Here is a 5,415-nt window from a genome sequence, read left to right on the forward strand (position 1 = left end):
ATATATATATATATGGAATGCTTCATGAATTTGCGTGTCATCCTTGAGCAGAGGCCATGCTAATCTTCTCTGTATCATTCCAATTATAGTGTATGTGCTCCCAAATGAGCACAATTGTTTGTTTTTTAAGTATAGGAAACCGTATATATATATTTATTAGCAGCAATGAAAGAGAGGGTGGAAAGGAGGAAAATTATTCAAATCAAAAAGAAAGGACATGAGAATGTCAGGCAGAAGAGTGGGCAGAGCTATTAGGAGAGTGAAATAAATACAAAGAGCTGACGGGAAACAATTATTTAAGTTAGCCCAGCCATGTCTCTGGCATCTTCTCCCTTGCCAAGGCGGTGGCAGTGGGCCCCACCAGAGCTTAACCATAACTTTGTTCATAACAAAACCGAAACCTACCCAAATTAGAAATAGAAACAAAAGGGAACAATCTATTAGCAGACACAGAGCAAACAAATGCCCTGAAATGATAATATACAAAGAGAACAAAATGAAACCAATCAAGTGCAGGCAGACCATGGCAAATAGAAGCTTCTTGTTCAAAAGGAAATGAACACTAAAAGCATCATTTGAAAGCCTGGGACCTGGCTGGCCTTGCACTTCTGAGTTCTATTGATTCATCGGCCTCAGCCTCCCAGACAACTAGGATTACAGGTGTGAGCCACTGTGCCCAGCACGTGCCACATTTTGACCATCTTTATAATTTTATCTTTCCACCTGTTTTATACTAAAGTTATTTCCAATGGGCTGGCTCCTGATTGCTTTGGATAAATGGTCTGTTTGCTTTTCTACCAGATGACGCTTAGGTACCAAATTGTAAACAGCAGTTAAGAGCATGGATCTGGAGTCAGACTGACTCCATCACTTACCAGCTGTGCAGCCTTAGGAATCTGCGCCTCCGTTTTTGGATAAACACAGAAATGTGTTATTTGGAAAGGAAGGACTTCCTGCCCCACCTGACAGTCCTCAGCTCTCAGATACCTCAGGGTCTGGCTGAGCTGCAGAGAGACCCCTGGGCCAAGGTGACATCCTTCCCAGGTAGCCTATATCTATCTAGTCCTGAAGCAGGACTATAATGATCTGGCTGTTTTAATACAATGTGAGACAACTCTGGTGATCTACTTTAGCTTCAGTGTGCCCATGCTATTGGTTGATCTTTTTTTTTTTTTTTTGGCCAGGGCTGAGTTTGAACCCACCACCTCTGGCATATGGGGCCAGCACCCAATTCCTTGAGCCACAGGTGCTGCCCCGCTATTGGTTGATCTTGTTGTCATGTCCATACTACAGTTCAGCTTCTCCCACTTTCCCTCCCTTCTACATTTGTCAATCCAGGAACACTCCCTGATAAATATCCTTCATCTAATCTTATCTAATATAAGTTAATCTATCTAAACTCATAGTCTACTTCTAGAAGAACCCAACCTGCAAAAGTCTTTGCTAGAAGTGGGCTGAGAAAGGAGGCAATAAAATGATGTTTGAAAACTAGGCCACTCGGGGCAGTGCCTGTGGCGCAAGGAGTAGGGTGCTGGCCCCATATGCCAGAAGTGGCAGGTTCAAGCCCAGCCCTGGCCAAAAACTGAAAAAAAAAAAAAAAAAAAAAAAAAATAAAAAAAAAAAAAAAAAAAAAAAAAAAAAAACTAAGCCACTCACCGTCCTGCTGGCAATGAATACCTGCCACAATGGCTCGGCACCCATAGCACAGTGGTTATGGTGCTGGCCACATGCACCGAGGGTGGGGGGGTTCAAACCCAGCCTCGGCCTGCTAAAGAACAATGACAATTACAACAACAACAACAAATAGTCAGGCATTGTGGCGGGCACCTAAAGTCCCAGCTACTTGTGAGGGCGAAGCAAGACCTGCCACAAGATGATAGTTTAATTGGTAAATATTACTTCATCATTGATGGATAGAGTTAGTATGCTGGCGAAAGGAATGCACCAGATGGTGGGATGCATTAGGCATTTGAAAAATGTGGGGAGCATAATAACTATTGATATAAGGATAGTAGAATTGGGTGGCTATTACCAAAAGCCAAGTATGAAAGCCAGAAGGGCTCCTTACTAGCATATAGAAAGACTTTCAGTACCTGCAGTTGCAAGGCAAGGAATGCTGAGACCGAGGATAATCATCAGAGTAGCCTGAGACCCAATAACATTCAACTCTATGCAAAGCAGATCTGCTAAGCCAAGGCCAGGGCCTTAGTTGGGAAATAATTAGACCATGACATGTGGAATGAAGATATTTAGTTAATGCATTGAAGACCTTGAATTCTCAGATTCTCTGGAACTCTCTGAACCTGCAGAAATGGCCTGCCATCCAACACTCCCCTCCACCCTGTAGATAGTACAGAAGACTTTACCCTACAGGACTGCATGTGTCTCCTTCCCATCAGAATCTGCCCTTACTTTCCTCCTGGCCAGTAGGTTTAGAGGCAAAAACATATACCCGGTGTGGGACATATTGGGTCTGCTCAGTAGGAGGAGAGGGATTATACCCTAAAAGATCTCTAAGAACTAGCCAAGCATGTAATGGCAGTTGCTAGGGCAGTAGAAAAGGACTGGATGCTGAGAGTGCTTGATCAAGGGGACCAAACTATAAGGCTGCACAAGGGAGAGTGTACTGATTTGGGAGCACTTTCCTGGGATACAAAATTTATCACCCGCCAAGAATGCCAGGATTTTCAGATTTGCTACTATAATGGCTTTTAGAAGCATGGAAAACTCTACGGTCCACACAAGATAAAAAAAAAAATTGAAACAGATAGTATAGGAAGTGATTAAAAAGCTCAGAGAAATAAGAGAACACCGGCTCGGCACCTGTGGCTCAAATGGCTAAGGCGCCAGCCACATACACCTAAGGTGGTGGGTTTGCATCCAGCCTGGACCCGCCAAACAACAACGACGGCTGCAACCAAAAAATAGCCTGGCAGTTGTGGCGGGCGCCTGTGGTCCCAGCTACTTGGGAGGCTGAGGCTGGAGACTCACTTGAGCCCAGGAGTTGGAGGTTGCTGTGAGCTGTGATGCCACAGCACTCTACCCAGGGGGACAGCTTGAGGCTCTGTCTCAAAAAAAAATAAAAATAAAAAGTAAGAACACCAGAGTAGATATATTATGTAAGGCCAGAAAACTCATTATTATTTTGCATGGGAATACTGAGGGGATATACCACTAACCAAGGTGATAGGAACATGTTGGTAAGAGGCACATCAACATCACTAAAGATCCAGTGGTGGTTGTCCTGTATAGGCCAGGGCTAACTGTAGTTAGGCTGTCAAAAACTAGGCTCACTAACAGAAATGGGGTGGTGAGCCCTTGAAACAAGAAGGCAAGTGGCAGCACTTATTGCCAGAAGCTGGGTAGATGCAATAATTATAATGAGTGACAGCCAAGCAGGCCTGACCCTCAGAGAATTACAGATATAGTTAGTAGAAAATAGCATCTCCAGGGACAAAACAGATGCACAGCCAACAAAGCTATTCCTCAACTTATTATCAGAAGAAATCAAGGATAGGTGATCAGGAGCCTTAGGAAATTTCTCCAATAAAAAAAAAGTGACTGTCATTTGCCTACTTTTAAATCTGAGCCAGTTTTTGGACTCTGAAGTCAGGGTCTCAAAGAGATGATTAGACCCAGGAGCAGTGGCTTGCTCCTGTAATCCCAGCACTTTGGGATGCTGAGGTAAGATCGCCTGAGGCCAGAAGTTTGAGACCAGTCTGAGCAACATAGTGATACTCTCCCTCTACAAAAAATACAAAAAGTTAGCCGAGTGTGGTGGCATATGCCGGTAGCCCCAGCTATTCAGGAGGCTGAGGCATGAGGATTTCTTGAGCCCAGGAATTCAAGGCTGCAGTGAGCTTTGATCATGCCACTGTCCTCTAGCCTGAAAGAAAGAGTGAGACCCTGTCTCAAAAAGAGAAAGATGGGGCAGTGCCTGTGGCTCAAAGGAGTGGGGCACTGGTCCCATATTCCAGAGGCGGTGGGTTCAAACCCAGCCCCAATCAAAAAAAAAAAAAATAGAAAGATGATTGAGTCAACCAAAGGTCCCAGCAATACCATGAGAAATTGGCAAATATACACAGCAATTATTTCCCTAGACCTTCCTCCAAAGTTCACATATGTGTACTGGTATTTTCAACTTTTTATTTTTTGGAGAAGGGGTCTTGCTATGTTGCCCAGGTTGGACCCTAATTCCTAGGCTCAAGGAATCTTCCTTCTTTAGCCTCCTGAGTAGCTGGGACCACAGGCAGACACTACTGCATCTGGCATCTCTTATTATTCGAAATATTCACTTCATACATTTTCTTTGTCTTAAAGAAGACTTCCCCAAATCTCAGGGTGGGAATATAAAGCAATAGAAGATTTTATGAGATGATTTGAAAATATATACCAAGAATTTTTAATTTTTTTTCCTGAAACAGAGGCTCAGTCTATCACCCTACCTACAGTGCCTTCATGTCATCATAGCTCATAGGAACCCCAAACAATCAGGCTCAAGAGATCCTTTTGCCTCAGTCTCCCAAGTAGTAGAGACAGGGTTTCACTCTTCAAGCAATCCACCCACCTCGGCCTCCCAGAGTGCTAAGATTATGGGTGTGAGCCACTGCACTCTGCCTTGTACCAAGAAGTTTCTCTTTTTCTTTTTAGGCAGAGTCTCACTATGTGGCTCTCAGTAGAGTGCTGTGACAGCACAGCTCACAGCAACCTCAAACTCTTGGGCTCAAGTGATTCTCTTGCCTCAAACTCCCAAGTAGCTGGGACTACAGGCACTCACCACAATGCCTGGTTATTTTTTGGCTGTAGTTGTCATTGTTGTTTGGCAGGCCTGGGCTGGATTCGAACCTACCAGCTCCAGTGTATGTGGCTGTTGCCCCAGCCGCTGAGCTACAGGTGCCAAGCCCTTTTTTCTCTTTTTGAAACAGAGTCTGACTCAGTCGCTTTGAGGTTCAGTGCCATGGCATCATACCTCACAGCAACCTCAAACTCTTGGGCTCAAGCAATCCTCTTGCCTCTGCCTCCCAAGTCACTGGGACTACAGGCTCCCGCCATAACACCCAGCTATTTTTAGAGACCAGGTTTCACTCTTGCTCAAGCTGGTCTCAAACTCCTGAGTTCAGGCAATCCACTGGCCTTGGCCTCCCAGAGTGCTAGGATTATAAGCCTGAGCCATCTCACCCAGCCCTGTACCAAGAATTTTAAAATATCCATGCTGAGGGCAGGGCCTGTGGCTCCATGGGTAGAGTGCCAGCCCCATATACAGAAGGTGGTGGGTTCGAACCCGGTCCCAACCAAACTGTAACAAAAAATAGCCAGGCATTGTGGCGGGTACCTGTAGTCCCAGCTACTTAGGAGGCTGAGGCAAGAGAATTGCCTAAGCCTAAGAGCTGGAGGTTGCTGTGAGCTGTGATGCCA

The 5,415-nt window shown here is 45.0% G+C and overlaps 1 non-coding gene across 1 annotated transcript; it reads right to left on the reverse strand.

Annotated features, from left to right (window-relative positions):
- Nucleotides 1-6: 6 nt before the first annotated feature.
- LOC111725951 lies at nucleotides 7-112 on the reverse strand. Its single transcript, XR_002773883.1, has one exon. It is a non-coding gene; the product is annotated as a U6 spliceosomal RNA (small nuclear RNA).
- Between the last annotated feature and the right edge of the window lie 5,303 nt (nucleotides 113-5,415).

The sequence above is a fragment of the Otolemur garnettii genome, unplaced genomic scaffold (assembly GCF_000181295.1).
Source record: "Otolemur garnettii isolate 467f Iridium unplaced genomic scaffold, OtoGar3 scaffold00050, whole genome shotgun sequence".
Classification (NCBI taxonomy): domain Eukaryota; kingdom Metazoa; phylum Chordata; class Mammalia; order Primates; family Galagidae; genus Otolemur; species Otolemur garnettii.